Source organism: Nicotiana tabacum, chromosome 16 (genome assembly GCF_000715075.1).
Source record: "Nicotiana tabacum cultivar K326 chromosome 16, ASM71507v2, whole genome shotgun sequence".
In the NCBI taxonomy this organism is placed as follows: domain Eukaryota; kingdom Viridiplantae; phylum Streptophyta; class Magnoliopsida; order Solanales; family Solanaceae; genus Nicotiana; species Nicotiana tabacum.
In genome coordinates, this window is record NC_134095.1 from 41,049,523 (window position 1) to 41,057,996 (window position 8,474).

An 8,474-nucleotide genomic window follows, 5' to 3' on the forward strand; every position below is an offset into this window, starting at 1 on the left:
AACGATAAATAGAACAAGCGGAAGACTTAAACAGATAAAAATAACCAAAGCCAGTACTACAATGCCAATATACACCTCTACCCGGAATCTGGAGTCACGATATCATGGACTGTCTATGAGTACTACATACAAGAGTCTGAAAAGGAAATACAATCTGTCTCGAATACAAGTGAAAACAGAACACATAATGAAATAGAAGAGAACGACGGGCCTGCAGACGCATGCAGGACTACTTCGGGATCTCTAGCTGGACTGAAGGCAGCTATCTGTATGCTATGGTCCAAGAGCTGCTTCGGGATCTGCACATAGTGCAGAGTGTAACATCAGCACAACCGACCCCATGTGCTGGTAAATGTCTGGCCTAACCCCGGCGAAGTAGTGACAAGGCTAGGACCAGACCCTAGATAAACCTGTGCAGTTATGTAATATACAGCGAAAAATAAAACAGGAATAAACAATTAAAGATGGGAGGGGGTGCATGCTGCGGGGGAAATATCAAATCCAGCAGAAAATTTAGAGAGATATAAGAGAACAATTCAAGATCTACAATAAAACAATAATAACACTGTTACGGCGCGCAACCCGATCCCTATCATTTAACACTTTTGCGGTGTGCAACCCGATCCAACTGTATCATTGTTGCGGCGTGAAACCCAATCCAATATAACATTATTGCGGCGTGCAATCCGATCCATTTATATCGTTGTTGCGGCATGCAACCCGATCCATTTATATCATTGTTGCGGCATGCAACCCGATCCAATATAACATTGTTGCGGTGTGCAACCCGACCCATATCTATACATTTAGCAACAATCATACCAAGAGTCCCGACAAGGGATCAACAAAAAACTATACTATCCCGGCAAAGGATTTGACCGTCAAAATAAATACGTCCCGGCAAGGGAGAAACAGCTATAACCAATCTTATTCCAATATCTAACCATCTCAGCTAACACCAATACTCAATCATAAGTAATTTCCATGAGAACAATCTTAATCCTTGCTCAATAAAAGCGTCCGTACAATCATCAATTAAACCGTCCGTAGTATTATTTAAGAACACATTAAATTGCAATTCAAGACGCACGGTCATGCTCCACACCAACGTATGGATACTCGTCATCATGCCTATACGTCGTACTCATCAAGAAACAGGTAGCAAATAGGACACAACTCCTAATCCCTCAAGCTAAGGTTGTTAGACCAAACACTTACCTCGAACTTCCACGGCCAACTCAAGCCTCAAACACCGCTTTTCCTTTTGAATTTGGCTCTAAATCAATTGTATCTAGACATAATCGACTTAATATCATCAATAAATGCTAAACAATCCAATTTCAATGCTTATTTATAGCTTTCTAATCATTCTTCCCAAAAAGTCAAAAATCGACCCCGGGCCTGCTTGGTCAAAACACGAGGTTCGGACCAAAACTCGATCACCCAATCACCCACGAGCCCGAATATATAATTTGTTTTGAAATCTGACCCCAACACGAGGTCAAATTCCCAAATAATCAAAAAGCTCTAACTCTACCAAAATCCCTAATTTTCTACCCTTAATCTCATATTTTAGGCCTAGAAATCTAGTGGGTATTGATAAAAATGAAAGAAAACGAGCTTAAGATTACATGCCTATGAAGCTATGGTGAAGTTCCTCTTCAAAAATCGCCCAAGAGGTGTGGAGAAGATGAAGTTTAGGAAAAATGGTGAAATTACCGTAATGCATTCTGTTTTTGAACATAAAAATAACTGGGCAAATTTGGACTATGCGTTCGCGACAGGCTCATCGCGTTCACGACAGGTTCATCGCGTTCGCGATGAGCTAGTGCTGAGAGACCTTCGCGTTGTCGAAAATGGGCTCGCGTTCGCGGAGCACTAACTCCTCAAGCCTTCGCGTTCGCGTTCAGGTGGTCGCGTTCGCGTAGGTATAATACCCCTCCCCCTGCCCAGGCTCATAAGCCTTCGCGTTCGCGATACCAGGCCCGCGTTCGCGAAGGGAAGACCCCCCAAAGCTTCGCGTTCGCGACCTGGATCTCGCGTTCGTGTAGGAGGAAATTTCCTTCAGCATGAATAACTCATCGCGTTCGCGAGGGTCCTCCCGCGAATGCGAAGAAGAAAATATCAGAACACCAGAACTGAAAAACCTGCAATTTTTTATGAGTTCAAAACCTTCCGAAACTCACCCGAGCCCTCAGGGCTCCGAACCAAACATACGTACTAACTCAATAACACCATATGAACTTATCCGGGCGATCATATCACCAAAATGACATCATGAACATTGAATTAAACCTCAAAATCAATGGAATTTCTCAAAACTTCTTTGAACATCAAAATTTGCATTTTAGGTCCGAATCACATCAAATGGATCCCGTTTCGTACCAAACTTTACCGACAATACATATAAATCATATTGAACCTGTATCGTGCTCCGGAACCATAATACGGGCCCGATACCACAGATTTCACATAGCATTTCACTTTCAAAAACCTTTATATTTTTCAGAAAATAATTTCTTTTAAAAAATTCATTTCACGGACTTGGGACCTCGGAATTCGATTCTAGGCATACGCCCAAGTCCCATATTTTTCCACGGACCCTTCGGGACCGGCAAATCACAGGTCTGGGTCCGTTTACCCAAAATGTTGACCGAAGTCAACTTAACTACATTTTAAGTCAAAATCTTAATATTTTTCACAGATTTTCACATAATAGCTTTCTGGCTACGATCCCGGACTACGCACGCAAATCGAGGTGATGTTGAAAGAGGCTTTTAAGGCTTTGAAATGTAAAATTCATTTTGAAAACAAGTGATGACCTTTTGAGTCATCACATTCTCCACCTCTAAAACAACCGTTCGTCCTCGAACGGATATAAGAAGGAAGTACCTGAGTCGGGGAAAAGATGGAGATAACGGCTCCGCATATCGTACTCGGACTCCCAGGTCGATGCCTCAGCAGGCTGACCTCTCCACTGGACACTAATAGAAGGAAAACTCTTCGATCTCAACTGACGAACCTGCCAGTCTAGAATAGCTACCGACTCCTCCTCGTAAGACAAGTCCTTGTCCAACTGGACAGTGCTGAAATCTAACACGTGGGATGGATCGCCGTGATATTTTCGAAGCATGGACACATGAAACACTGGATGCACGGCTGATAAACTCTGCGGCGATGCAAGTCTATAAGCCACCTCTCCCACTCGATCAAGAATCTCAAACGGGCCAATGAACCTAGGGCTAAGCTAGCCCTTCTTCCCAAATCTCATCACGCCCTTCATAGGCGACACTCGAAGCAATACCCGCTCACCGACCATGAAAGCCAAATCTCGAATCTTGCGGTCGGCATAGCTCTTTTGCCTGGACTGAGCTGTATGAAGCATATCCTGAATAATTCTGACTTTGTCCAAGGTATCCTGAACCAGATCTGTACCCAAAAACGGAGCCTCTCCCGACTCGAACCATCCAACTGGAAACCGACACCGCCTGCCATATAAAGACTTATAAGGAGCCATCTGAATACTCGACTGGTAGCTGTTGTTGTAGGCAAACTCGGCTAAAGGCAAAAACTGATCCCACGAGCCTCCAAAGTCAATAACACAAGCTCGGAGCATATCCTCCAAAATCTGAATAGTCCGCTCGGACTGCCCGTCTATTTGAGATTGAAATATTGTGCTCAACTCAACCCATGTGCCCAACTTTCGCTGAACTGCTCTCCAGAAATGCGAGGTAAACTACGTACCTCGGTCCAAAATAATAGACCCGGGCACACCATGAAGACGAACAATCTCCCGGATATAGATCTCAGCTAACCGCTCGGAAGAATAGGAGACTGTCACAGGAATGAAATGCACTGACTTGGTCAGCCTATCAAGAATAACCCATACTGCATCGAACTTCCTCTGAGTTCGTGGGAGTTCAACAACGAAATCCATAGTGATCCGCTCCTACTTCCACTTAGGAATCTCAATCTTTTGGAACAAACCACCAGGCCTCTGATGCTCATACTTAACCTACTGACAATTCAAACACCGAGCCACAAATGCAACGATATCCTTCTTCATTCTCTTCCACCAATAATGCTGCCACAAATCCTGATACATTTTTGCGGCCCCCGGATATATAGAGTACCGGGAGCTATGGGCCTCCTCTAAAATCAACTCTCGAAGCCTATTTATATTAGGCACACAAACTCGACCCTGCAATATCAAAACTCCATCATCACCCAAGGTAACCTGCTTGGCACCTCCTGCTGCACCGTGTCTCTAAGGACACGGTAACGAGGATCATCATACTGCCGATCTCGGATACGCTCCAATAATGAAGAACGAGCGATTGTGCAAGCTAACACACGGCTGGGCTCAGAAACATCCAACCTCACGAACTGATTGGCCAAAGCCTGAACATCCAAAGCAAGCGGCCTCTCACCAACCAGAATATAAGCAAGACTGCCCATACTGGCTGACTTCCTACTCAAAGCATCGGCCACCACATTGGCCTTTCCCGGAATAAGATGGTGATATCATAGTCCTTTAATAGCTCCAACCACCTTCTCTGCCTCAAATTCAACTCCTTTTGCTTGAACAAGTACTGCAGAATCTTGTGATCTGTGAACACCTCACACTCCACGCCATACAGATAATGCCTCTTGTCTTCAACGCGTGAACAATGGCTGCTAACTCCAAATCATGAACCAGATAGTTCTTCTCATGAATCTTTAACTGCCGTGAAGCATAGGCAAGACCTTGCCATCCTGCATCAACATTGCACCAAGCCCAAAACGAGATGCATCACAATAAAATATATAAGGCCCTGAACCTATAGGCAAAACCAACATCGGTACCGTAGTCAGAGATATCTTGAGCTTCTAAAAGCTCGTCTCACACTCGTCCGACCATCTGAACTAGGTACCCTTCTGGGTCAACCTGGTCATCGGGGCTGCGATAGATGAAAACCCCTCCACGAACCGACGATAGTAGCCTGCCAATCCCAAGAAACTCCGAATCTCTGTAGCTGATGTTGGTCTAGGCCAATTCTTGACTGCCTCAATCTTCTTCGAATCGACCTGAATACCCTCTGCTGATACAACATGACCTAGGAAGGCAACTGAACTCAACCAGAACTCATACTTTGAGAACTTAGCATATAACTGATTATCCCTCAAGGTCTGAAGAACCACTCTAAGATGCTGCTCGCGCTCCTCCCGGCTGCGGGAATATATCAAAATATCATCAATGAAGACTATCACGAACGAATTCAAATAAGGCATGAACACTCGGTTCATCAAATCCATAAAAGCTGCTGGGGCATTTGTCAACCCGAATGACATCACCAAGAACTCATAATGCCTGTATTGAGTGCGGAAAACTATCTTGGGGACATCGGATGCCCTAATCCTCAACTGATGGTAGATAGATCTCAAGTCAATCTTTGAAAATACCTTGGCACCCTGAAGCTGATCAAACAAATCATCAATCCTCGACAATGGATACTTATTCTTAATTGTAACCTTGTTCAGCTGCCGGTAATCTATACACATTTGCATCGATCCATCCTTCTTCTTAACAAACAACACCGGCGCACCCCAAAGCGAAACACTGGGTCTAATGAAACTCTTCTCAAGCAAGTCTGGCAACTGCTTCTTCAACTCTTTCAACTCAGGCGGGGCCATACGATACGGCGGAATGGAAATGGGCTGAGTGCCCAGAGCCAAATCAATGCAAAAGTCAATATCCCTGTCGGGTAGCATACCCGACAGGTCTGAAGGAAATACCTTAGGGAACTCACGAATAACAGGCACAGAATCAATAGAAGGAAACTCGACACTAGAATCACGAACATATGCCAAATAGGCCAATCACCCCTTCTCGACCATACATCGAGCCTTATCATAAGAGATGACACTACGGGTAGAATGACCAGGAGTCCCTCACTCTAAACGAGGCAAACCTGCTAAGGCTAAGGTCACAGTCTTGGCATGACAGTCCAAGATAGCGTGGTAAGGTGATAATTAGTCCATCCCCAATATAACATCGAAATCAACCATGTACAAAAGAAGCAAATCTACACGAGTCTCAAGACCTCCAATCACAACTATACAAGAACGATGGACTCGATCTACCACAATAGAATCACCCACTGGTATAGACACATATACAGGGGCACTCAAGGAATCACTAGGCATGACCAGATACGGTGCAAAATAAGATGATACATAGGAGTACGTAGACCCTGGATCAAATAAAACTGAAGCATCTCTGCCACAAACCAGAACAGTACCTGTGATAACTGCATCGGAAGCCTCAGCCTCAGGCCTGGATGGAAGAGCATAACATCAGGGCTAGGCCCCACCACCCCGGACTACCTCTCTAGGATGGTTTGTAGCTGGCTGGCCTCCACCTCTAGCGGTTTGAGCTCCACCTCTAGCACCTCTACCTCTAGCTGGATGGGCAGTCTGTGGAACACCTGGTGCCTGAACCATGGCACGGGAACCTTGCTGCTGCGACTGAGTACCCACCAATCTCGGACAATCCCCCCTGATATGACCATACTCACCACACTCAAAACATCCACCTGTGTGTTGCGGCTGAGGAAACTGAGACTGACCCTGGCAACCTGAATGACCACCCCGAAAACTCTAGAGCGACAGTGCACTAATAGGAGCTGGTGGTGCACTGTAGAGCTGTTGATCAGAATACTGCATGTGAGAACCACGACCACCTGAAGCACCATGAGAAACCTGAAGTGCTGACTGAAAGGGCCTAAGAGGATGACCTCTACCATACGAATCTCTGCCTCCAGACAAGGCACCACTAAACCTGCCTGAATGACGAGGCCTCTTGTCCGGCCCTTGACCACCTCCCTACGGCAGAACCATCTCCACTCTCCTGGCCACATTGGCCGCCTCTTGGAAAGTAATCTCACTCCTTGTCTCCCTAGCCATCTGAAGACGAATCGGCTGAATAAGTCCATCAATAAACCTCTTCACCCTCTCTCTCTCGGTGGGAAGTATGACAAGAGCATGACGAGCCAAGTCGATGAATCTGGTCTCATATTGGGTAACAGTCATAGAACCCTGCTGGAACGCTCAAACTGCCTCCGATAGGCCCCTCTCTGAGTGATGGGGAGAAATTTCTCCAGAAATAGCTGAGTAAACTGCTCCCAAGTCAAAGCTGGCGATCTGGCTGGTCTAGTCAAGAAATAATCTCTTCACCAATTCTTGGCGGATCCAGACAAGCAAATAGTAGCAAAATCGACCCCATTGGTCTCAACTATCCCCATGTTCCTGAGAACCTCATGACAGCTGTCTAGATAATCCTGGGATCCTCAGAAGATGCACCGCTGAATGTAGTAGTGAAGAGCTTGGTGAACCTGTCCAATCTCCACAAAGTATCGGCAGACATGGCTGCTCCATCACCGGTCTGAGCTACCACACCGGGCTGAACTGCTCCAACTGGCTGAGCTGCTGGAGTCTGAAACTAGGGAGCCATCTGCTCCGGAGTGCGAGTAGTAGGAGTCTAGGCTCCTCCTCCAGCCTGAGAGACGGCTGGTGCTACAGAAAGCAAGCCTGTCCAGGTAACACTCTCCATAAGGCCCACTTGACGGACCAAAGCATCCTGGAGTACTAGGATAGCAATAAACCCCTCTAGGACCTGAGCTGGGCCCACCGGAGCTGTCTGGGCTGGAACCTCATCATCAAAGTCAACCTGAGGCTCCGCCGCTGGTGCTGGTGCTCTAGGCTGAGCTCTGCCCCTGCCTCGGCCTCGCCGTCTGCCCCTCGTGGGAGCTGTTTCTAGGGGCTCGGGCTGCTGATCGGTGGATGAGGAAGCGCGTATTCTTGCCATCTGTGAAAGAACAGAGTAGAAATTCAATTAGCATTGAGAAACCAATCCGCATGACAAGAAAGAACAAATGTGAAGTTTTCTAACTCTGTAGCCTGTGGGGGATAAATAAAGACGTCTCCGTATCGACCCCTCAGACTCTACTAAGCTTGTCCGTGAATTGTAATACCTATGTAACCTAGAGCTCTGATACCAACTTGTCACAATCCGGAATTCCCACCCTCGGGAGTCGTGATAGCGCCTACTCGTGGAAGCTAGGCAAACCGCGCAACAAAGAATCACTAACTCTTTCAACTTTAGTCCTTTTTAACAATTTAGACTAACAGGTAATCAACATTGAATATTAATGATAAATAGAACAAGCGGAAGACTTAAGCAGATAAAAATAACCAAATCCAGTACTACAATGCCATTATACACCTCTACCCGGAATTTGGAGTCACGATATCATGGACTGTCTATGAGTACTACATACAAGAGTCTGAAAAGGAAATACAATCTATCTCGAATACAAGTGAAAACAGAACACATAATGAAATAGAAGAGAACGTCGGGCCTGCGGACGCCTGCAGGACTACCTCGGGATCTCGAGCTGGACTGAAGGCAGCCACCCGTATGCTATGGTCCAAGA